Source organism: Pristis pectinata, chromosome 11 (assembly GCF_009764475.1).
Source record: "Pristis pectinata isolate sPriPec2 chromosome 11, sPriPec2.1.pri, whole genome shotgun sequence".
Classification (NCBI taxonomy): Eukaryota; Metazoa; Chordata; class Chondrichthyes; order Rhinopristiformes; family Pristidae; genus Pristis; species Pristis pectinata.
The window spans coordinates 78128636-78155420 of NC_067415.1; the positions used below are offsets into that span (position 1 = coordinate 78128636).

The following is a 26785-nucleotide window of genomic DNA, read 5'->3' on the forward strand; positions in this document are numbered from 1 at the left end:
TCATCCATGCTGCCCAAATGCCCATCTAAGTTAGTCCCATTTGCCCGTGTTTGGTCCATATCCTTCTAAACATTTCCTGTCCATGTACCTATCAAAATGTATCTTAAATGTTGTTATTGTACCTGCCTCATTGACCTCCTCAGGCAGCTTGTTCCATTTACGCACCACCCTCTGCGTGAAGAAGTTGCCCCTCAGGTCCCTTTTAAATCTTTCCCCTTTCACTTTAAACCTATGGCCTCTAGTTTTTGATTCCCTTTTCCCGGCAAAAAGACGGTGTGCATTCAACCTATCTATGCCCCTCAAGATTTTATACACCTCTATAAGGTCAATTAACAACAACAAGGGATATGGGAGGAAACAGAAGCGTCTGGGGTAAACCACTGGTCACGGACAGATTGTGCAAACTCCACATAAACAGCACCAGAGGCAGCGTGAATTGAGCCCCGGTCTCTGGAACTATGAGACAGCTGCACTACCCGCAGTGCCACTTTGTAGCACCTGTGGTCTTCCAGCAAGAGTCAGTGTGTAACTTTCAATAGAGATTAGGATCCAAAGATAGGAATCAAAGCAGCCCAGCATTGGTGGCAGAGGATCATCTCTGATACTACTGAAATAATTAAAGGAATGAAGTCATTTAAGTCAACCATGCCAGATATTTTGTTTCTGCTTTACAAGCAGAGTCTGAAGGGTTAAGCAAATGCTTCAACAATGTGTCCTGTTAAGTTTCAAGTGTAAATTGAGCAGGGTAATTTAATGTAAGTAAATCTGTAGAATGTTCATGAAAGTTGCATCTAACAATTTGAATAATTGCAAATACATCTCTTCCACCTACTGATCGAGTTCTCAATACAGGCAGTGAATGTCACTAAGTCTTTTAATTATTAACGATCTGTGCATGGATACAAAAGATATCCATGAACCTAGTAACAATTGTAGGCTTTGTGTTCTGTTTGACGAAACATACTGACTACTTGATGAAGTTTGAGCTTTTGTACTGGGGAGATGAATTTTCACGTATCATCAGGAGTTTTATTAATCTCCATAAATCTTTATCAAACACAGGCAATGGAAACACAAAGGGACTGTGACACAGCTAGTAGAACTGCTGCCTCACAACTCCAGTTCAATCCTGACTCCTGGTGCTGTCTGTGTGGAGTTTGCACGTTCTCCCTGCGACTGTCTGAGTTTCCTCCCACACCTCAAAGGTTAATGGGCTGCTGCACATTGCCTCCAACGTGTAGATGAATGGTAGAATCTCGAGGGAGTTGATGGAAATGTAGAGGGAGTGAAGTGGCTGGAATCAGTGTTGAAGGTTGGCATGGACTTGGTGGGCCAAAGGGCCTGTTTTTGTGCTGAATCAGTTGAGACTAGCCCTGTCTGGCCCAATGATTAATAATCAATCAGGATCAATTCATGAATGGGGAAGTGGGTGTCGCTGGCAAATCTCAGAATCCCAGAATTGCAGAAGTTGGTAAAACTTAACTCACAAAGAGCCAAGGTTTTATCTTCATTTTTATTATATTCAAACAGGCATGTTCTTGCTTCAACACACAAAAAGCTGGAGGAACTCAACGGGTCAGGCAGCTTCTGTGGAGGGAAATGGACAGTTGATGTTTCGGGTCGGGACCCTTCATCTGGACTGAAAGAGTAGAGGAGTGATAGCCGGTATAAAGATGTGGAGGGGAGGGGTGGAGCAAGAGCTGACAGGCGTTTTGTGTGTTGCTTCAGATTCCAGCATCTTGGTCGGCATGGACCAGTTGGGCTGAAGGGCCTGTTTCCGTGCTGCATGACCTTATGAACTCTATCTGCAGTCTCTTGTGTCTCTATATTCTTGCTTCTGGCTATTATCATAAAGCTTCTGGGATCCTGAGTAGACAATACTGGAAACAATGCTTACTGTGTGGTAACTTGCTTAAACCCAACACTGTTTTACCTTACAGATCATTCACCACTTCTTAAAATGTCGCTGAAATTTTGACACCTTAATCATTCTTTTCTTCTTAGAAGACGCCTGAGCTGGCACATAATGAGATCAGCTACAAAAACAGGAAACAGCAGTCTGTTAAAGCAAAACAATAATATTTAAAGTTATGTACAGCTCGCAGCTCTACAATTCACAATTGCTCACTTACATCATAAGTGTGGAATCTCATTTTAAAATTTCAGTTCAGGAGCAATTACTTAACTGCCAATCTCAAACTTCACTTGCTGGTCACTTGGGCTAAACTCATTTAGGATTGGGATTATATTCAAGCTAGTTTATGTTGACTTTGTTCAGACTGGAGTCTGGTGTCACCAAAATCTGAGTATTAAATAACCTGTTCTTCCCAGTAACGAGTCAACGCCCATGTACTAGGTGCTGAGGATACTAATTGACTTCCCAAAGCCTTTATCTCACCCGCAAACATCACCCGTGTGCGATGTAACTTCCACTTACAGCTCCAATAAAGGTCAAGAAGCTAAACACCATTCAGGATTAAGCAATTCAGTTGATTCACATCCCAGCCTAAACATCTTCCCCCTCCACCATGTGCATGCAATGGTTGGAGCTCATATCGTTCATAAAATGTAATCCAGCAATCTCCCCAAACTGCAACCTCCAACACTGAGGGCAGTCAGCATTTGGGAACATTCCTACTCACCTTCCCCTTCAAGTTGTTCACTAAACTGACCTGGAAATGTATCATCGTTCCTTCATTACTGCTGGTTCTAAATATTGGAACTCCCCACCCAACCATAATCTACAACGGAGCAAGAAAGCAACCGATCACTATCTTCTCAAGAGATATTAGTGAAGAATAACTGCGAGATTTGCCAGCGACACCCATTTCCCCATTCATGAATTGATCCTGATTGATTATTAACCATTGGGCCAGACAGGGCTAGTCTCAACTGATTCTCATCATCCTGTGAGAGCAAAGTTATTTTTTGGACAAACAGTATGACAATACGATATTAATTGCAATGAAGTGCATAAGTGTCACATGCATATGGAACATTTAGGACTGAAAAGGCTCTTTTCAAAACACAAACCTACACCAACTTCTTCCCCTCCACCATCAGATTTCTGAACAGTCCATGAACTCTACCTCGTTATTCCTCTTTTGCACTATTTATTTAAATTTTTAAATTTTTAAAAAATTTTATTTACAGCGTGTTAACAGGCCCTTCCGGCTCAACGAGTCCGCGCAGCCCATTTTAAACCCCAAATTAACCTACCCGTACGTCTTTAGAATGTGGGAGGAAACCGGAGCACCCGGCGGAAACCCACGCAGACACGGGGGAACATACAAACTCTTTACAGACGGCGACAGGAATCGAACACTGATCGCTGGCGCTGTAATAGCGTTGCGCTAACCGCTACGCTACCGTGCCGCCCCAGATTTATTTTTGTAATTTATGGCAATTTTTACACCTTGCACTGTCCTGCCGCTGCAAAACAACAAATTTCACGACATACGTCAGTGATAATAAACCTGATTCTGGACTTGATGAGGTTCCTCCCTAAATGAGAAATTAAACAGATACGCAACTTTTTTGCTCTGGGCCTGTTTCAGGCAGGTATGCAATGGGGTGAATTAGCAGCCAGCTACTAGATTAGGAAAAATGTCCCAATTATTTTAATTCCTGTGGCCTAATCCCTGTTAGAATCTGCTTTTGTGATATCTCCTAATTAAAATATTCTCTGCTCTGAGTTAAGCCTCTAATTTAGAATTGTTCACATCCTATGACCTGAGTAAACTAGAACAGGTATGAATATTGTAATTTGCTGTAACAATGGATATGATGAACAATGGGGCAGGATGTCTCCTATTCCTTTGCTACATAGAAGCAGCCATTGTACCATTGGCTAGAAGTTCAGATAGAGGAATTTTAGTTCATTACATAGCTTTGAGCATCATGTGGACTAATGGCATACAAGAAGAAGGTTCTGAACTTAGCCGAGGAAGAGAGAGACCAGGAAATTTGGCAAAATTCAGCTGTCTGGCACCTGGTCATTCCTACATAGAAGTGAAAGGAGAACAAGATTACAGAATCCAGTCTCCTTGGATCTTCAAAAAACCATCTTGTATGACTTTGCTGAGGTACAAAAAATTCTGCAGGTTCTTGGATTTGGAGCAATACACAAAAAGTGCTGGAGGAACTCAACAGGTCAGGCAGCATCTATGGAGGGATATAAACAGTCAATGTTTTGGGCTGAGACCCTTCATCAGGTATTGCATGAGTTTGCTGTTTAACTGCCTATTTTCTGTACGTTGGTGACTGAGCAAAAAAACTTGCTTCTGGAATCTCAAGGAATTATTTCAGTTCAAGAAGAATTCCTTACAACCTCACTGGCTGACTTTTCATCTGTGTCAAGTAGGATGCAGTGCAAAATCAAGAGTGCACTGAGCTGGGTGTAGAGGAGATTTACCAGGATGCTGCCTGGATTGGAGACCATATTTTATGAGGATAGGTTGAGCGAGGTAAGGCTTTTCTCTTTGGAGAGAAGGAGGATGAGAGGTGACTTGATAGAGGTGTACAAGATGATAAGAGGCATAGATCGAGTGGACAGTTAGAGACTTTTTCCCAGTGCGACAATGGCTAACACGAGGGGACATAATTTTAAGGTGATTGGAGGAAGGTATAAGGGGGATGTCAGGGGAAAGTTTTTTACACAGAGAGTGGTGGGTGCATGGAACGCACTGCCATCAGAGGTGGTGGAGGCAGATACATTAGGGACATTTAAGAAACTCTTAGATGGACACATGAATGATAGAAAAATAGGGTTACGTGGGAGGGAAGGGTTAGATAGATCTTAGAGCAGGATAAAATGTCGGCACAACATTGTGGGCCGAAGGGCCTGTACTGTGCTGTAGTGTTCTATGTTCTGCAACTCGAGGTTAAGCAGTGAGATCACCTGCTGATCCACCTGACTGGATTCTTGCAATTGGAAGTGTGATGGGCACTGAGAGACTATAACACAGGAGGTCTGGGCTTCCCTGAATGACATAAGAAGTAGGACCAGGAATAGATCATCTGGCCCTTTAAGACTGCTCCACCATTATGGCTGATCTTCCATGTCGGCGACATTTTCCAGCACTATCCTCATATTCCTGATTCCCTTAATGTTGAGAAACCTATTGATCTTTGCTTTGAATGAACACAGCGATTGAAACTCCACAGCCCTCCAGGACAGAGAATTCCAAGATCCTCTACATGGAGACATTTCTTATCATCTCAGTCCTACACAGCCTGACCCTTCTTCTGAAAATGTGCCCCCTGATCCTTGACTTAGTCAGGTGAATCATCAGGACTTTTAAGGATTTTGAATGCTTCGATAAGATCTTTTCACGTTCTTTAATACTTCAATTCTCTGTCTGGAGTTCCAGTTTATTCAATCACTCCTCGTACAGTGAACCCACCATCCCTGGAATCAGCCTATTGAACCTTCAATGCATTTCTTCTCTGATAAGTACATGCTTTCTGAGGTAAGGTACTTCAGATGTAGCCTTACAAGGGAACTATACAATTGCAATAAAACTTGTTCATTCCCGTACTCAAATCCTCTCATAATAAAGCTAACATTCCTTCCTAATCACTTGTACCTGCACATTGGCCTTCAATGATTGTGTGCAAGCACACTTAGGCCCCTTTTAATATCACTGTTGTCCAATATCTCACTATTTAACAAATACCCCCTCTGCATAACCTTTCTGCATTGGATTTCATCTTCTCGTTCTTGCCCGCTCACCCCAAATCAGGTTTATTATCTTTGTCTTACATGACGTGAAATTTGTTGTTTTGTGGCAGCAGTAGAGTGCAAGACATAAATAAACTATAAATTACAAAATAAATAAATAGTGCAAATAAAGAGGAGCAATGAGGTAGTGTTCATGGGTTCATGGACCTTTCATAAATGTGATGATGGAGGGGAAGAAGCTGCTCCTGAATCACTGAGTGTGGGTCTTCAGACTTGGGTACCTCCTCCCCGACGGTAGTAACAAGAAGAGGGCATGTCCTGGATGGTGAGGGTCCTCAATGATGGATGCCACTTTCTTGAGGCATCGCCTCTTGAAGATATCCTCAATGGTGGGGAGGGTTGTGCCCGTGATGGAGCTGGCTGAGTCTACAACCCTCTGCAGTCTCTTTTGATCCTGTGCATTGGAGCCTCCATACCAGGCTGTGATGCAACCAGTCAGGATGCTCTCCACTGTACATCTGCAGAAATTTGCAAGAGTCTTTGGTGACGTACCAAATCTCCTCAAACTCCTAATGAAGTAGAACTGCTGGGGTGCCTTCCTTGTGATTGCATCAATGTGTTGGGCCCAGGACAGATCCTCCGAGATGTTGATGCCCAGGAACTTAAAGCTGCTCACCCTTTCCACCGCTGACCCCTCAATGAGGACTGGTGTGTGTGCTCCCGACTTCCCCTTCCTGAAGTCCACAATCAATTCCTTGGTCTTGCTGACACTGAGTGTGAGGTTGTTGCGACACCACTCTTAGAACATAAAACAGTACAGCACAGAGCAGGCCCTTTGGCCCACAATGTTGTGCTGACGTAGCTATTCCCTCCGACTTACAGAATGCCCAGATCCCTCTATTTCCCTCTCCTTCATGTGCCCATCCAAGCCCCTCTTAAAAGTTCCCAATGAATTTGCCTCCACCACTCTTTCAGGCAACACATTCCAGGCATCCACCACTCTCTCAGTAAAAAAAAGTACCCCTCATCTGTTCTGAACCTTCCCCCTCTCACCTTAAATGCATGCCCTCTGGTATTGGATCACTCAATAATAGGAAAAAGATATTGCTTGTCCACCCTATCTATGCCCATCATAATTTTATACACTTCCAACAGATCACCCCTTAGCCTCCAGAGAAAAGAGCCCAAGTTTGTTCAGCATCTCCTGATAGCACATGCCCTCTAATCCAGGCAGCATCCTAATAAACCTCCTCTGTACCCTCTCTAAAGCCTCGACATCCTTCCTATAGTGAGGTAAACAGAATTGCACGCAATACTCTAAATGCAGCCTAACTAGAGTTCTATAGAGATGCACCATAGCTTCTCGACTCCTATATTCAATACCCCGATTAATAAATGCAAGCATTCCATAAACCTTCTTAACCACCTTGTCTACCTGTGCAGCCACCATCTTATCCTCAAATGACACTGATTTCAATCTCCTTTGAACACAAAGGATTTTTTTCTTTAATAATACTACGCTGTTAAAAAGATTATTCTAATGCCGTTATATGCAGGAAATGCTGTTGACAACCGTACTTCTATAGGTTTCTAATCTTACCATGCAGAATTTTATTGTTTTATATAGATTTTGTAATAATCTGTTATAGTGCTTTCTTTCACTGTAGGTCAGACCAGATGTAGGTGACTTCATTGGAGAAGGTGTGCATCTTTGTCCTGTTAGTGTTTCCATTGCACCTTCAATTGATGGATTGACTCAACCAGCTGATCTATCTCACTCCTGTACGCCTCCTTGTCGCCATCTGAGATTTTACCAACAACAGTGGTGCCATCTGCAAAGTTATAAATGGCACTTAGGCTGTGCTTAGCCACACAGTCATGAGTGCAGAGAGAGTAGAGCAGTAGGCTAAACGCGCATCCTTGAGGTATGCCTGAATTGATTGTCAGCGAGGAGTAGATGTTATCACCGATCCATACTGACTGTGGTCTCCCGATGAGGAAGTCGAGGATCCAATTGCAGGGGGAGGTACAGAGGCCCAAGTTTAGAAACTTGACGATTAATACTGAAGGCTGATGATTTTGAATGCCAAGCTGTAGTCGATAAACAGCAGACTGACATATGTTTTGCTATTATCTAGGTGCTCTAAAGCAGAGTGGAGGTCCAATGAGATTGCATCCGCTGTAGACCTATTATGGGGGTAGATGAACTGCAGCGGGTCCAAGTCCTTGCTCAGGCAGGAGTTAATTCTTGTCCATATCCCCCGAAGTCTCTTAACATCCTCCTCTGTGCTCACAAACTAATCTAGTTTAGTATCATCAGCAAACTTGGAAATACAATATTTATTTCCCTCAGTATGGATTGTGAATAGCAAGGACCTAAGGATTGACTCCTGTGGTACCCCACTAGTCACAGACTGCCTATCTGATAACAATTCATTGATTCCCACTCTTTGTTTGCAATCCAATAATTAATTCCATGCTCTCTACTCCTGTGTGGAACCTTACCGAAAGCTTTCCAAAAATCCAGATGTACTGGTTCCCTGTTATTTATTCTGTTAGTCACCTCCTCAAAGAATGCCGGAAGGTTAGTCAAGTATGATTTTCCTTTCATAAATCTATGTTGACTCTATGATTCCCTCCAAGATGAAGTGTTTATTACATTCGGCATTATAGATTCCTGCAACTTGCCTCTCACTGATGTTAGCCTGTGGTTCCCTGTGTTCTTTCTGCCCCATTTTTTAAACAGTCAGGTCACATTTTCTCTCATCCACAGGAACAATTCCATAATCTATAGGATCTGAAAGACGATGAGTGGAGAATCTGCTATCTCTAAAGCCACTTCTTTCAAAACTATGCAATGTTGATGATCAGTCCTTGGGATTTATCAGCTTTCAAGTTAACCAGCTATGCTGGTTCTATATTTTGACAAATACTTAGTTCTTTCAGTTCCTCATTCTCGCTGAACAATTCTCTCTTATATCTGACAAGTTTTATTTGTCTTCTTCAATGAAGACAGGCACAATATAATTATTTAATACCACTGCCATTTCCTCATTTCCCATTACAACTTCTCCTTTCTCTGTCTGCAAGGGGCTTACAATTACTGTCACTAGACTTTTTCTTTATTTTTCATGTACTTATAAAGGCTTTTTATGTTTCCTGTCAATCTACTCTCATATTCTGCCTTGCCTTTATCAATTTCTTTGTTCTCCTTTGCTGAGTTCTAAAATGGTCCCAATCCTCAGGGCCTATTTCTACTTTGGGCAACATTCCAAGCCTCGTCCTTGGATTTAATATTGTCTTTAATTTCTCTTGTCAGCCAAGGATGAATCACTTTTCCTTTCAGATTTTTGCACCTTAAGAGGGATTTTTTTTGCGGATTATGCATTCTTTCTTTTAAGCAGTGACCATTACCTTATGTCAATCGCCATATCTTTCAATAAATTCTCCCAATCAGCCGCAGCCAACCAGAACATAAACAGAAAATGTTGGAAACACTTAGCAGGTCAGGCAGCATCTATGGAAAGAGAAGCAGAATTAACATTTCAGGTCAAAGACCCCGAGTGTTTCTGGCACTTTCTGTTATTACTTCTGATTTCCAGCATTTGTGGGCTTTTTAATTTTCAACCACTGCTGACTCTCTTCTTATACCTTCATGGTTCCCTTTGTTGAGATTTAAGATTTTGATCTCACATCGAGCCACATTGCTTTCAAAATCAATGTAAAATTCTTTCATATTATGATCACTCTTCCTCAAAGGCACCTGGACTGCTAGATTACTAATTAACAACTTCTCATTGCACAAAACAAGATTCAAAATAGCCTTTCCCCATTGATTTCTCAACTATTGATCTAGAAAAGTCTCATTTACATACAATGAATTTATTTTCCACCTTATTACCTCAAAAAATAGGGGGCGATGTGGGAGGGAGGGGTTAGATAGATCTTAGAGCAGGATAAAATGTCAGCACAACATTGTGGGCCGAAGGGCCTGTACTGTGCTGTAGTGTTCTATGTTCTATTACAGCACATTTAACCTGTCTGGTTGAAGTCTTCCATTTTGCACCCCTTTTACATCCATCTTTAATCTCCTGAATTATGACACACCCAATATTACAACTATTATTTGGTGGTCTAGAAAAAACACCTATCGTTTTCTGTCCTTTTTGTCTCGTCTTAGCTCAACACAAAGTGATTCTAATTTAACATCGTGATCTGTCGAGCCAAGATCATTTCACTACTGCACTGACCAACTCTAATTAGCAATGCTTCACCACCCATTTTCTTTTTTAACCAGTCCTTACTAAATATCAAATACAATAGAATATTTATTTCCCAGCCTTGGCCACACTGCAGCACATTCCTGTAATTGCAATTAGACCATATCAGTATTTGTGCCATTTACCTTGTTGTAAATGCTTTGAGCGTTCAGGTGGAGTACCTTTAATTTTGCCATTTAAACTATTTTCTGTATTTTGACCTCACTTTGTTATTTGACTTTGTTGGTGCTATTTATTTTGCATACAGTATATCTAATTTCCCCTTCCTGCCCCATGACAAGCTACTTTGCACCCTCCCCAATAGTGCCTACACTCCCCCATACAACCCTCAGCAGGATTTTGGTTCTGGCTCAGCTGAGATTCAAGTTTCCAATCTGTACAGTTGTGGCCCGCCCACATATGGTTCCAATGCCTCAGACATACATAGCCCTTCCTTCTGCACTATCTACTCACCCATGCATTCATCTGTTCTATACTCTTATCTCTGTACTTACTAGCATGTGGCACTAGGAATAATCCTCAGATTACTACTTTTGAGGTCCTGTTGCTTAATTTCTTTTCCAACTCCCTTTCATCACTCTTACTCTTCCTGGTCTTACAAGGGAATTATAACAAAAATGTATCTTTTTTGGCCACTTCTGTTAGCAATCCCTTTAATCTGACCTCTGCACTTTTTGTAACTCGCCGTGGCAGGGCACCCAATCAAAATCGCAATAGAGGCGCTCAGCGGGTCAGGCAGCATCTGTGGAGGCAGAGGGATGGTCGACGTTTCGGGTCGAGACCCTGCATCAGGACTGAGATTGCGGAGAGGGGAGAGAGCCGGTGTAAAATGGCGAGAGGGAGGGGGTGAGGCAGGAGTTGGCAGGAGATAGGTGGAACCAGGTGAGGAGGGGGATGACGGTCAGATGGAGCCAGGCGGGGGAAGGGGGTGGTGGTGGAGTTGGGAGATAGCAGATGGTGGGTGATTGGTAGACACTGAAGGAGAGAGAGAAAATCAAAGAAAAGGGGGGTAGATGGAGCCAGGTAAGAGGAGGGGAAGGTGGAAGTACAGATAGAGGCTAGAAGGTGTTAAGTGGAGACACAAGAGGCTGCTGATGCAGAAAAGTCAAGCCGAGTTTATTGTCAGATGCACAAGTACATGAACACACAGGTGCGATGAAAAACTTATTTGCAGCAGTATCACAGGCACAGAGCACATACACTAATCTGATAAATATGGAAGGTGAAAAGTGGAACCAGATAAAGGACGGATGACAGGCAGGTGGAACCAGTTGAGGGAGGGGATAGGGGACCCGTTAGTTCAGTGTGTGGGTGGTTAGGCAGATGGAAAATTGCAGCTGGCTCACAAAGATGTCATTAGGCTTGATGAGTCATGAGTAAAAGAGCCTTACTGGCTTTCTGTGACTGTCTGGCCACTTACTGAAGAGAACAGGTTAAAGTGTGACAATAAGCAGCCTCCGGTGGCTCCAGAATGAGTAAGTAACAGAAACAATTTTAGCTGAACTGGGCTCCTCCAGGTGGGAAAGTATAAAGTCAATCCATTGTATAAAATAACAACACAAAATTACTGGAAGTGGGGTGATGAATATGGCATTTTTTTTTTCGTTCCTTCAACTTTCCAGAAGAGAGCAGCCAGCTGTAAATTTTGCATAGGGACAGGGGAGAACTATATCGGATGAAATAATAAATAAAGCACAAATTAAAACAAAACTGCAGTGCAGTGGTAGGATCATAGTCTGACAGCAAATGTGTTGTGTGATGCCCATTAAATATAAAATGAGTACACAACAAATTGACAATCTGCCCTGAAATTTATAAACACAATTTGACCATTACCTGTGGCAACTGGTTCAGGCAGTTTTACCAGCACTGGTGGTGTTGTTATGGTTGATTGAAGCCTGTGTGATGTAGTGCTGAAACAAGGTCTGTGCAAGCAAACACCAAGAATAGAATCCATTTGGAAAGAAGCCTAAATTTTCTGGGAGCACCTGACATAAACAACCTGCACCAACAGGAGGCAATATTCCAGTCCTACAACAGACTGTTTATGTGTTCCCTGGGAATTGTCTATTTATCCATGCAGATCCATGCTGGTTTATGTGCTCCACACAAGCTTCAACCCATATCCCCTGACTTGTATAGCCTTTTATTCCTTTCTCCTTCATCTGGTTATGCAGCTTGTCTTTAAATATATCACTGCTCTTCACCTCCTTGTGGAAGTGAATACCGCACTCTTTCCCCATTCATGAACCCCTCCTCAGATTTGTCAGTGGATATCTTACATTTATGGATCCTGGTTTTAGCTTTATCCCAACTAGTGGAGAGATCTTTTCTACACTGTTCACATCAAATCCTTTCATAGTTGTACAATCACCAACTCGGTCATGTTTCAGCTTTCTCTTTACTAGAGGAAATTTTTCATTCTGTTGAACCTTTCCTGACTGGAATAACCTCAGTTTGCTTTCTCATCCCTTTGTAAGGAACATATCGATGTTTTTGTAGCAAATGTGGCTGATGAAATATCGGGTGATTTCTTAGAAGCCGATCTTCTTAAAATTCAGAAGATAGTTTGCTGTGACCATATAACTATTCCCCTCCAGGTGGAACAAATCTGAAGTGACTTTGGAGCAATCGGTCTTGGGTTAGATGAGATTGAAGCCTTTTCTTTGGTTGGTTCCTTTCTAGATATCTGCAGGTCTGGGAATTTCCACACACAATCCCTGATAGCTCTGTTCTTCACTAGCCAGTGGATGTCTTCTCTTGCTCTGTGAGGCAGCCATTCTCTCCAGTGTAAGTGAGGCACCTCCCTTGTCCAAGTTGTCCAAATGCCAGTGGTGGGTGATGGCCAACAAGCCATTCCAATTCCATGGTGTAATATATTTCAACATTAATTTCAAACCTGTGCTCACAGAGAACATCAACTGGGCAATGCTACCATGGCTTTTACTATTAAACTGAGGTTAAACCAATGTGTTGTGTCAAGACCAAAACAAATCAGCTCTTGGGACATTTTTGTTTAATGTTTGTTCACAGTATATATCTTAGTATTTATCCATATCTATAAAAAAGAAAAGGTAAGCCACAAGTAGTGGTAAAACTGGAGCTAGTACTGATTTTGGATGATCATGCATAATGGGTGGTATTGATCCTACTGCCTGTTACACATCCCTCTCTATTGCTGGGATTCATATTGTCCAATTTACACTGCCATTCAAAGTCAAAGCAACCCCAGGAGAGTCTATCAGCATGGAAAGAGGAAAAGATGGGTTAGTTTCTCTGGTCTAGAGCCTTTGGCTGATGAATTTTTACTGACCTCTCTGAGGGATTTCATTCTCCTTTAACCCATTTTGAGAGCTTTTTGTTTTCTTGACCAGTAACATTTCAACCTTGTTACCTTACGTTCAGCTTTACAGCCCTTAAACTGGATTAAAACTTCACATCAATAGGGATTTGAGGACTTTTCAGCATTTTGTGTTGTGTTTTGTAGTAACAAAATATATTTTGACATGGAATTGCTATATTGGGAATGAGTCCTTGGTGTTACAATTTGTTGAGTGGTCCTGTTGCTATATTAATGTTCAGACATTGGTCAATTGGTATCATAGGTTGAAAAGATACGAGAACTATTAATTTATTCTGAATAAAGATCTCTATCAGCGTATTAAATGACAGTCAGAGCCTTTTTCCAGGGTAGAAATATCAAATGCTAGAAGACATGCATTTAAGGAGAGGGGGGAACATTTAAAGGAGATGTGCGGGGCAAGATTTTTACACAGGGATTGCTGGATGCCTGAAATAGGCTGCCAAGGGTACAGGTGAAAGCAGATAAGACCGTGGCATTTAAGAGGCTAAAAACACATGAATATGCAGGGAATTGAGGGATATGGATCATGTGCAGGCAGAAGAGATTTAGTTTAAGTTGGGATCGTGTTTGGCACAGACATCGTGGGCTGAAGGGCCTGTTCCTATGCTGTGGTGTTCTATGTTCTAAATGCCAGCAGACCTGTTACATAGTTCCACTATTTCATCTCTTAAATTTGGTTTTGCATAATGCAGGGTTTTTTAAATAACTGCAGTAAAATCTAAGCAAACTAAATTGATTCATTTACAAAAACATTATAGTGAGATAAATATTCATTTATTGAAATAAATTTGGATTATTGAAAGGAATATGAAGATGGTTTAATTTACCGACATAATGCATTGAATCAACCCCAGGCAATATGAATACTGGATAGATCATAAATTGCAGTAGGAATTTGAATAAAATTATCAATAAATCAAATGAATTCCAAGCATATCAAGTCATTATCTACCCAGAAAATAAAACAAATAAATACAAACGTTAAACTGCAGATGTTGAAAATGGCAAATAAAAACAGAAAATGCAGGAAACACACGTCAGGCAGCATCTGTGGAGAGAGAAACCGAATTAAAATTTCAGGTCAAAGACCCTTCATCAGATGTGTGAAAGAGAGGAAATAAGTTAGTTTTTAGTTACGGAGAGGGTGGGGAAGGGATGGGGCAGGACTAAGGGAATATTTCTGATAGGATGAAGCCAGAGAAGTGGAGAGGAGGTGTAAACAAGTCATCCTCTCGATGAGTTAATGGAGGCAGTGAGAGACAAGGAGTGGACAAAGGAACATAAAAGTTTTTGAAATGAGGGCAATCAGAGACAGAGTGTAATTTGGAAATCCGCTTAATGGAAGAGTATAATAATAAAGAATAAAGTGATTATCTAGAAAGATTCACTTAAAAGAATTAGATGTTAAATAGTTTCTCTCGGAAATAGTGAGGATGAAATTGACCTGGAGTAGTCACACAACTGCTACCCTGCAGCTCACCTTGAAGAGTTTAAAGGACTCTATCCAAATAATGTTGATTGGAAGTTGAGCAAAACGTAAAATGGACTGCCTTTTCACCATCACCTGCTTTCTGTTACTTTCCAAGAATGATTTCACCCATGTTACGGATGCTCGTCTTGACTGAAAATAGATGAATTCACAAAACGGAATGAGTGACCATCCAAACTGCAACCTCCATATCCTGGCAACCTGTGGGACCAGCACATGATGAGTTAAGACAACACAGGGATGAGCATTCAGGTTTATCTTTGTCTTGGATTTTACTCGGGGGGGGGGGGGGGTCTGCTGCCCATGTTTTCTGCTTGGATTTCCCACTGCCCTGCTTCAGATCTGGAAGATAACCTATTGAACCTGATTGGCCAGGCCCTCTATGACCACACTCATATGATATAATCCTGTCGTGTGTAAGGACCAGAACGAACTCCTCCCACAGAAGGCTGAGGAAATCTCTAGCACATGACAAACTCCCATCTGCAGCTTTGCCTGGTGTTAAAGCTGCCATGGTTTTTAGATGCTTCTAAAATCCCTAGCATTCAGAAGTATTCAAAAGTTATTAAGAATAAAGTAACAATTAGAAAATATTAAAACTGATTAAACCATTTAAAATATGAAAGCACTAAAAAGCACGCTTGAAAATCAGAATAGCCAAAAAAAATTAACTAAAATTAACAGTAACCTACTATTTAAGGCCAGATAGTTTGTTATGGAGTGATGCCCTGGGGAATTTTGCCTGCACTTCATGCCTAGCCAAAGATGCAGGGGTTATTGTATGGTGAGAACAGGTCAAATATTTTTGACCGTCTCACCAATTCACTGACCTCCATTGATTACAGTACTGAAGTTTCTTAAAGATCACAGCCTGTGGAAGAGATTGGAATCACAGACAACCACCTTAGAACAAGTGGAATTTTCATAGCTGCAATCTGTTTCATAGTGAGGTAACAGAAAGTGTGTGCAGATGGGATCAGTATAGATAGGTACAGACTACGTGTTAGTAATTGGTATAAGTATAGATGGGTACTTGACGGCGTAGATGTGGTCACTATTTCAGATCTGGGTCTTCCTATAATGGTCAGCAACATCACCATTGGGGCTTGAGCATGCAGATCTGCCCCCAGTTAGTTCCTGCTGCCTCTGGTTATGTGCCACGTTCACCTGAAAGAGAACAGGAAGTGTGTCAAGGAAGCTGTTGTGGAGCTTGAGTGATGTGGGTGACAAAGTTGAACAGCTGGCAGCGTGTGGAAGCTATAAGATGCATCTCAAGGTTTTCCACAGTGGCATGTGTGTGAGGGGTGGCGAAAAACATGAATGTTGGGAATGCGTCCTGATTGATAGGGATTATTGATGGATGAGTGGTGAAAGGTGGTGCTCTGGGTCCAGTTATTGGATTACAGCCTCCACTAACCTTGGTCATGCACATGGGGCCATCAAATGTTGCATCCTTGAGCTATACTCCTGTCATTGACTTACATGCATTGATATTACATGGACTTACATTTGTCTTACTCTGCACTGACCGACTGGGGACCTTGATGGTCTCCAATGGATAAGGCTTATCAACCTTTCTCCTTTCCAACCTCCTCCACCAAGACCCTCCAGTTACACTGCAGGAAATCCTTGGCTCACACTCAGTCCCGGGACTGAGCCAAACGTTACTGACTTGGGGTGACTACTGTGAGTTCCCACCCATGGCCTTTCAATGCCCGCGTTCCAGATGTGGAGCACCTGTAATGCCAGGCTAAAACATCTGTTAAGTACATCATTGTGATTTGTCTTGTACCATTTTCTGAGCAGAGGATGTGCTTCTAAGAGTGCACTGAAGAAATCTTGCCCCTAATTACTTTAAAAACATGAAGATAAAAAACACATCAAGATATTAATAATTGAAATTATTAAAAGGAACATCTTCCACTGCCTTTGATGCACACAACCCTATGCTCTCCATTAAAATTAGGACCCATTGTACATCTCCCTATTAACAAGTAGAGGCAGCTCTAAGCAGTACTAAATAGATTTAATTGGTGCTAGCAAGTAATAATGTTAGCCCCTAGGCTGAATTGCACAACATTATGAACATCAGCTGCATGAGGGAACAATTTTAAATTTACCAAGTCGCTTTCATCACTTTGAATGGACCCAGGTTGATTGCACAGTGTAACTCCTAAGCCAATGTTCACGGGCTATTGAAATTCACGTCGTCAGGCAACCCATCTTCCCCAAGCCTGTCTGAATGAGAATACTCATTAACTTCTCTGCACTGGTATAGCAAGTTGAAAGTGGAGTTGTTGGGTAAGAGCAGGACCAAATTTATCCACAGTACCCTGGGAGCTAAAATGATCAACTTTTTGGGCAGCACAATGGTGCAGCGGGTAGTGCTGCTGCCTCAAAGCTCCAGCAAGCCAGGCTCAATCCAGATCTCTGCTTGTCTGTGTGGAGTTTACATGTTCTTCCTGCGATCATGTGGCTTTCCACCCACATCTCAACAAAGTTCTGGTTGGTAGGTTTATCGGGCCACTATAAATTAACCACCATGTGTCAGTGAATAGCCGAATCTGGGAGGAGTTGATGGGAACATGGGAAGAATAAAATGGGATTAGAATAAATGGGTGGTTAATGGTGGAAGTGGACTCAGTGGGTTGAAGGGCCTGGGTCCATGGTGTTTGCTTCTCCAACTAAGTGAACTTCAACCAAGTTATGTTATGTTCAGTCAATCTCTTACATGAAGGAAATATCAGAATTAAAGAAAGACTACTGATGCTGGAAATGTGACCATAAACAGACATGGTTGGTAGGGGTTCTCCCAGATCTGGAGTGAGAGAAACAGTCAATGTTTCCAATCAATAACCTGTCATCAGAACTGGAGAAAGTTAGAGACAAAACAAGTTTTAAGATGCAGAGAAAGGTGAGAAGGAAGTGGAGAGCAAAAGGGCAGGTCAGTGATAGGATAGAAGGCAGGAGAGAGATTAAGAAAGAGTGAAATAGAAGAATGGTTCTGGTTGACCAGTCATGAGTGAGGGTTAAAAATAATTAATTTGCCAATATAATATTCCACGTTATCTTGTTCATATTACACATGTCCCCGTCCTTATCTTTACTTAAGATTAGATATTGTGTAACCTTGTGTGAAATTTATGTGGCTAAATTCAGCTGGATTCAACTTGCTGCCCAACGTCCCACACACCCACACTTATCTGGTCTGGAAGCTGGGGCCTGGATGAGTTGACTGCCCCCCCCCCCCCCCCACTCAAAGTCAAAGTCGAGTTTATTGTCATATGCACAAGTATATGTACGCACAGGAGCAATGAAAATCTTACTTGCAGCAGCATCACAGGCACATAGCATCAGATACACAACATTCACAAGAAAAACATAAATTATACATAAATTTTATGGAATTTTTACAAGAAAGAACACAATTAGAACAAAAAACAAAGTCCACTGTAGTGCAAAGTGGTCACGGTGTTGCTATACTGAGGTAGTGTTTAGGGTTGTGCCGGTTGGTTCAAGAACCACATGGTTGAAGGGAAGTAGCTGTTCTTGAACCTGGTGGCATGGGACTTCTGTACCTTCTGCCCAATGGTAGCGTCAAGAAGATGGCATGGCCTGGATGGTGGAGATCTTTGGTAATAGATGTTGCCTTCTTGAGGCAGCCTCTCATGTAGATACTACCAATGGTGGGGAGGGATGTGCCCATGATGTATTGGGCTGAGTCCACTACTTTATGCAGCTTCTTACATTCCTGTGCATTCGAATTGCCATACCAGACCATGATGCAACCAGTCAGGATACTTTCAACAATACATCTGTGGCAGTTTGTTAGAGCATTCAGTCACATGCCCCTTCCTCTGTGCCAGTGAATCCTCCCACAAGGAACAGCAAGTCCGCAGTGGTGACTCGCCCTCCGCTGGTGTCCTGCTCCGAGAACGTCCTGAATGAGAAGGGGGCAGAGCCTCTCCTCCTCTCAAAGCTAGGAGGCATTTTTAACATTTCTTAAGAGTCTCTGATATGGAGACATATTTAAAAATCATTAATATTGATGTAACTCATTAAAATGATTAAAACATATAAAAACTAAAATAAGCACATTAAGAAAGCATTGAAATAGGATAAAATATAAAAAATAAATAACTTAATCCTTTCTATCCTAATTTCTTGACTGGGAATCCCCACTGAGGCGCATGGAACACTGATCCTAGAAGAGGTCTTCTTACATAGGGTTTACTGATCTTGATCTTTGTCCTTCCTTTGGGGGAATATTAGCATGTTTGGGCTCTGCTGTTGGACTTCAGTGACAGAGTGGGGTGGCAGATGTGCTGGTGTCTGTTACTCAACACCTCCTGGACTTATAGTGGGTCTGTGTAAATCTGTACTCATTCAAGCAGCTTAATACTGGTAAATCCCTTCAGAACTACCAGCCACTGCTTGCCTACTTGGGCCCACTGTCATACTCTGCCAAGATGGGACACAATGGAGCAGAAGATCCTCCAGCAAAACCCACAACCAATCACATCACAGGAGTGACAGATCTTTATGGTCATAATGACATATTCTGAAATAAAGTTAAGAAATAATAGTGCAGCACTAGTTGGTTTCATGTTTTTGTAATATTGGATCCAGTGTAATGAAAAATTCCCTGTTTACTGCTTAACATTTTGTGTCATTTTGAGATTCATTAAAGATTACAGAGGTTGCTGATGATTCATTAATCCAGTTTCATGCCTCACAAGGAAACACAAATGGACTCATAATGAATTAGAAATTTAGCCAGCCCAATCACTAGGGGTCATCTGTACAGCTGAGAGAAGAATATTTTAGAATATGTCATCTTGGTGCAAAATGGAATACTCGTGAAATCCTGCAGTTTAAAACTAAGATTATTTCTTTCCAAATTGATGCAGTAGAACCTAAGAACCTGAACCTTTGTGAAATACATTTCCAATGGATCTGTTCAAATTATCGTTGTTCAAGAAGCTTCCTCAAACATTCTCCAGTATCAAGAATCAGTTCTAAATACATGGAGTAAAAGAAAATGTTGGATTTTGACTGCTACTAATGCTGAATCAAGCCTCTGATACTTTAATATTAAGGGACTGCTGTTGATGATAGGCATGTGGTAATTCTACCTCTAACTTAGATAAAGCAAGGTGAGAGGAGGCCGGCATAGACTGGTTGGGCTAAATGGCCTCCTTCTGTGCCATCAACCCTATGTATTCCAATACTTCTCTCCCAAATGCAACTAACAGCCTTCTATTAATGTCCAAGGTTAGCATTCAGGTACAGGAAGTAATTAGGAGGGCTAATAATTTATATTATTGTAAGGAACAGGAAAGCTTTGTCGCAACTGTAAAGGGCGTATTTGGAGGACTGAACGCCCAATTAAAGGAAGAACATATTTGACTTGGTTTCACTGGATTGATTTCTGGAAGGAATGGGTTGTCCCATGAAGAAGAATTGAGTAGATCAGGCCTATAATCAACAGAGTTTAGACGAATGAGAGATAATCTCATTGAAACAAATACAATTCTGATGGGGCTTGACAGAATATAAGGAGAAGATATTTCCCATGTGGGAAATCTAGAACTAGGAATCAAGATAAAGGGGCAGCAACTTAAGACTGATATGAGGTGAAAGTTCCTCCTGTGTTATATTTAAAGGAGGGCAGTGCATCAGATGAACCTATAATAATTTGTAGGAAACACCAAATACTTCAGAACATGGTTAAAGTAAGTCTCCATCTTTCTTTCTGGAAGGATTAAAGATGATCTGTTTGTTCTGATGCTTCATCCAGGTGCCATTCTCCACCTCCTCATATGCAGCCATGCAGTGGAAACACAACGAGCCTATCCTCGTATTTCTCCTACCATTACAGGTTTAGACTTTCCAATCCAGGAGCATGTGTTGAAGCAGTAGTTCTACTTAACATCTGGTGCTTTAAGAGATTCGTCTGTAGCCTTGTGCATGACTCTTACATGTTAAGTGCTTCTCCATTGCCCTACAAGAAATTATCAGGTGCCACTTTGACACTTCTATGTGCTACACAGTTCCTGGCTCTGGAAGTTCGACATGCAAGATGTAACTGACATTGTAGGACTCATCTTAACAGATTGTACAAAAGTGGGTGCAAACATCTGAGTAAAGGGTATGTTACAACTCTCGTGCCTTAATGTCCATGGGCAGCAAGTGACTGGTTGCCCATTCTAGTTATGCTGAAGCAGTGGATTTTTTGCATCTGCACGTTTCATGCCAACTTTGAATAGGAGGGAAGAAAAACTTCCCTATGGAGGGAAGTTTCATGCCAACTTCCATCAACTAAAGTCCCAAATGATCAAGAACATGCAAATTCTCAGTTTAACTGGAGCTGGAGTGAGCCAATTAAATTATCCAATGTGTGCCACATTGAGATTTTTCCAGTGTGTGACACATTGAGCATTGTTCTGACTTCTCTTCAACTTTGGTTCATTTCTGACTCCCATTTGTTTTAATGAAAAAAACACTAAATTAGCACAACTGAATGCTCCCGATTAGTCTCTAGACTGCACTGATATCAGTGAAAGCATCTGTAATTGAACAAAATTTGCTGACAATGTCACAAGTAATTGTGACATAAGTAAATGTATCATCTGATTTGCAGAAGATTACAACATATATTGCATAATCTTCTGCTATTATCTCTCCTAGAGGAATTATGGGAATGACTTTGGAAACAAATCGATGCTAGTAACATTTGTATAATAATTTAACATTCCAAAATTCTCATTTGATATATAAAGTTAATTTATTAAGAGGTTATTTACCAGATTCTAAATATATGAGCACCATCTCCTGTCTTCTTGTTACTGCAAGGCCAAGCCATTTTCTTGTAGGTAAAATAATCATCAAAATAAGTTGTTCATTGAAAATTATAATTTGTGTGATTTTATATATACTGGATTTTAAATAGAAAATAATTGCTGTATTAAGGTTCTGGTGATTGATTCCAAAATTCTCGCTCTCATTGGGATACAAGATATTCTCAGTCACTAAATGAGAAGCACATTGCAATGAGATTAGGTAGCAAAGAAATGACTTATCACACAGGGAAAGCCACCTCCTGAATAGCAAGGCATTGGCTATGTGCTCTGATTTAAGTCAACACTCCACTCTGGTACAGGCACCCCCATGTTATGCAAGAGTTCCATTCCTGGGAACTGTCCATAAGCTGATTTTTCTGTAAGCATGAACTTCTGTTTTCTATAGCCACCCACGTCGTATCACTGCACTTGTTATAATTCACAGAAGTGATGGAGGAACTCAACAGGTCAGGCAGCATCTATGGAGGGAAATAAACAGTCCACGTTTTGGGCCAAGACCCTTCATTAGAACTGGAAAGGAAGAGGGCAGAAGCTAGAATAAGAAGGTTGGGGGGAGGGGGAGGGGGAGGAGCACACGCAGGCAGAGGAAGGTGAGTTCAGGTGATAGGCAAGTCCAGGTGAGGGGGGAAAGTAGGTGGGTGGGGAAGGGGGGGGAAAGATGTAATAAGCTGAGAGGTGATAGGTAGAAGAGGCAAAGGGTTGAAGAAGAAGGAACCCGGCAGGAGAGGGCAGTAGACCATGGAATAGAGGATGGAGGAGGAGATCGGCAGGTCATCAAGGCGGGGGTACGGAGCCATGGGAATAAGGGAAGACAAAGGAGTAGGGAGGGGGGAGGCAGAAGAAAAGGAAGGGTTTGGGTTACCGGAAGTTAGAGAAATCGATGTCGAGGCCGTCAGGTTGGAGACTCCCAAGGCGGAATATGAGGTGTTGTTCCTCCAACCTGTGTCTGGCCTCAACGTGGCAGTAGAGGAGGCCGTGGACAGACACGTCAGTATGGGAGTGGGATGTGGAATTGAAGCGGGTGGCACCGGGAGGTCCTGGCTGTTGCGGCCGACGGAGCGAAGGTGCTTGACAAAGCGGTCACCCAATCTGCGTCAGGATTCCAGCGTCTGCAGAATTTTTTGTGTCTCTGTCACTTGTTATAATTCTTTCATTTAATCGAATATTAACCTTAACATTACCCATAATTAAACTAGTGGAATATATACTGCATCCAGTCGTTAATGGATGCCATAAAACATATTTTTTTTTATTACTAGTTTGAAAAATGCTTTAAAAATGTATGGGAGAATTTGCGCAGTCGGATTTCCATAAGTCAGGTCATTTATAACCCTGGGATCTCCTGTATTATCACAGTCTTTAGTGTTGTCTTACAGGCGAGATGTTATCCTATGATTTCATCATTTGGTTGGTGTTGTAAATGCCATGAAGCTATTTCAGGTGAGTTAGGAAGCTCTTGAAATGCCCCCAACAAATGTCCCTACCTTAACCAACATCACTGGAAACAGAATCATCGTTGGACTTTTGTTTGGGAGATATTGCCAGAACAAACCAACTGTTTCACATTCTGTCGTAACAGATGTGACATCATTTCAAATATGATTCATTGTCCAAAGCACATTTGAACTTGGCAAAGTAATTTATAAGTGTCAATATTATTTATTATTTAAATTAAATGTTATTACTTTGTAGGACATGGATAAGGTATAATTGCAAATGAAATTTAGAATGATTCTTTACTCCATTTATGTGATGAGTTGAATGTGAATTTTGGCTAACATAACACTTTGATTTCGTTTGATATTCTCTCTTGGCAATTTTCATTAATTCCAATATGAATTGAATCGTGTTGATCGGCTGATTGACCTTAATTAAAAACTGCTTCAGTATGAGGTATGATGCAGTTTTAAAACAAAGTTCAAAGCCTGTTAATTCAAGTACAAAACAGCTCTATAGAAAGGGAGGAATCACACATTAGGATTCATTTTGATTTCACTTGAATGTTACCCAGCTGAATATGTCTGCACTGAGTTAGATACAAAGCTTTTTGGCCTATTAAAATTAATTGTCAATATTTTTATTATAAAGCATGAGGTGAAAATTTTACATCTATCATGGGGGCATGGTAATTGTAATTACCATTTTTAAAGTAATAGTGCTCAATGTAAGTTTAAGGAACTGCACCTCATCTTTCAGTTTGTAGATTTCAAGACTCATTTTGACAAATTCTGATTAAAACTGCTGTTCCCTTTTACAGACAGCAGCTGCTGATAGTGAATCTGCTATTTTCATTTACATATCCACCAGATAGTGAATCTGCTATTTTCATTTACATATCCACCAGATCCATTTTTTCTTCATCCCTTACCATTCTTTTTTTTGCCTTCCACCATTGTTCCTTTTGTCATTTAATCTCCCTTACCTTTTTCATCTCAGAGATTCCACTTAACTCTTTCTGTCATTCCCTGACTCCATCCTGGTTTGAAACCTATTAGATCTCCAACATCTTCCAGTTCTGATGAAAGGTCATCGATTGAAACATAATGCCTTGTGCACCTTCATTACTTTCTATTTGCCTTCTCACCTTTGATCAGGTATCCATCCACATCTCCCTGCTCAGCAACTGACCATGGCTCTGACATTTTTCACATGGATTCCAGCAGAAATTCCTTCCTGCATGTTTTGGATTCACCTATGATTATAGATACGTCCAACAAATTCATCAATTCTGTACTCAATGTCTTCATCGCATCCCGAGATCCACATTCAACACCATACACCGTTGAATACATGTTCCTAGTTGCTTCCTTCAGCAGCACTGACTCACCTCTATGGCCTCTCACCTTGGTTTGTTTGTTGCAAACTGCAATATATTTCAATATCTTAAGAAGGTGGCATCTTCTCTGGTTAGACCACACTTGGAGTATTGTGTTCAGTTTTGTTTGCCTCATTATAGGAAGAATGTGGAAGCTTTAGAGAGGGTGCGGAGGAGATTTACCAGGATGCTGCCTGGATTGGAGAGCATGTCTTATGAGGATAGGTTGAGCAAGCGGGGGCTTTTCTCTTTGGAGAGAAGGAGGATGAGAGGTGACTTGATAGAGGTGTACAAGATGATCGAGTGGACAGTCAGAGACTTCTTCCCAGGGCAAAAATAGCTAACATGAGGGGGGCATAATTTTAAGGTGATTGGAGGAAGGTATAAGGGGGATGTCAAGAGGTAAGTGTTTTTTCACGGAGAGTGGTGGGTGCATGGAACACACTGCTGGCAGAGGTGGTGGAGGCAGATGCATTGGGGACGTTTAAGAGACTCTTAGATAGGCACACGAATGATAGAAGAATGGAGGGCTATGTGGGAGGGAAGGGTTAGACAGATCTTAGAGCAGGATAAAATGTCGGCACAACATTGTGGGCCGAAGGGCCTGTACTGTGCTGTAATGTTCTATGTTCTATCTATCATTAAGGATTCCCACCATCTGGGTCATGCCCTCTTCTCACTGCTACCATCGAGCAGGAGGAACAGAAGCCTGAAGTCCCACACCACCAGGTTCAGGAACAGATTCTTTCCTACAACCATCAGGTTCTTCAACCAACCTGCACAACCCTAATTCTACCTCAGCAACAGAACACTACAGACCACCTCTTGCACTGCCATGGACTTGTCTCTGGTTTTTTGCATTAATGTCTTGTTTTGCACACTTTTTCTTCTTCACTGTCTTGTATAATTTATGTATAACTTATGTTCTGTGTGTTGTTGTCTGAACCTACATGCCTGTGATGCTGCTGTAAGCAAGTTTTTCATTGTACCTGTACCTCAGTGTACTTGTGCATGTGACAATGAACTCAACTTGATGACTTAACTTGACAATATCCAAAATTAATATTCATCGATGTCCTGCATCACTCATCTGTAATCATGCAATGAGTTCAGAGTGTATAGCTTGCAATCAACCTGGCAGTAAAGTTAAGGATGAACGTACATCTTAATAATTCAAAATAATTCTTGCACGTTAAACATGAACTCCTGACTCACAATTTACCTTGTCGTGGCCCTTGCAGCTTATTGTCGACCTGTACTGCACTTTCTCTGTAACTGTTACTGTAACACTATATTCTGCATTTTTCTATTACTTTTCCCTTGTAGTGCCTCAATGTACTTATGTTTTGAGATGATCTGTATGGATAGTTTGCAAAACTAACTTTTTCACTGTAAGTACACGTGACAATAATAAGCCAATACCGACTGAAAGATGCACCAACCTCCATGTAGTAAAAACAACATTAGATGTTAATTGGTAATCTTGCAATTATGGTCTAATTGGGTTTAGGAGATGAATAATGCTTTTCCCCTGTGGTTTCCAAGATTATTTAAAATTGTTAACTTTGCTACTGCATTGAATTGATTCACTGACGATGTCATCACCATGATCGACCCTTATCCAGATGGGAATTGCATTGATACTGGAGGAAAATAGATGGAATGCATTAGCAGTCAAATGGATTTTGTAGTTCCAGTATCATTACTATTCTTTGGGCTATTGAGCAGATAATGACCTTAATTGTAAGATAACTGTTGTTTTAATAACATTGTTAATAATCACAGAATAATGGGCCAAAGGAAAGCACTTTGCCCTTAATTCTGAAAGGGTCAAAGAGAAGTGCTTTGTCTATTTAATCTTGAAAAACATAAATTAAAATTCCTACTTATTCAACTCCCTCTGTAAGTTTGCTTCTCCTTCCCTCTGTAACCTCTCTGGTCCAATCACTGCACTCCACCAATATTGGCCTCTTGCACAGCTCCAATTACTTTTACTCCATCATTGTTGACTGCCTGACCCTTCAAGTAGCTTGGTTACATCCATTGGAAAGCATATGCACCAAGACTCGACAGTTAATTTGCTGGTATGTTAATCAAGCATGTTAACAGTGATAATTGACAGGTCTATGAATTATACATTTTTAATGGTTTTAATGATTTAAAACAAAAAGTTCCAGCTAAATAATAGGCAGTAATGGCATTAGAATATCATAGAATGTATATGCTAATAATTCACACAATAATTTCTAGTCATAATTCATTAGCTCAGGAGTTGGGTAGAGGGAGGATTG

General features: G+C 41.2%; 1 long non-coding RNA gene across 1 annotated transcript in view; it reads left to right on the forward strand.

The window, feature by feature from the left end:
- The window catches only part of LOC127576283 (uncharacterized), a 141173-nt gene extending 114802 nt beyond the window's left edge, over positions 1 to 26371 (forward strand). Inside the window, exon 3 of the long non-coding RNA XR_007957203.1 lies at positions 25141 to 26371. This is a non-coding gene — a long non-coding RNA (uncharacterized LOC127576283). The remainder of the gene's footprint in view (positions 1 to 25140) is intronic.
- Positions 26372 to 26785: the final 414 nt, after the last annotated feature.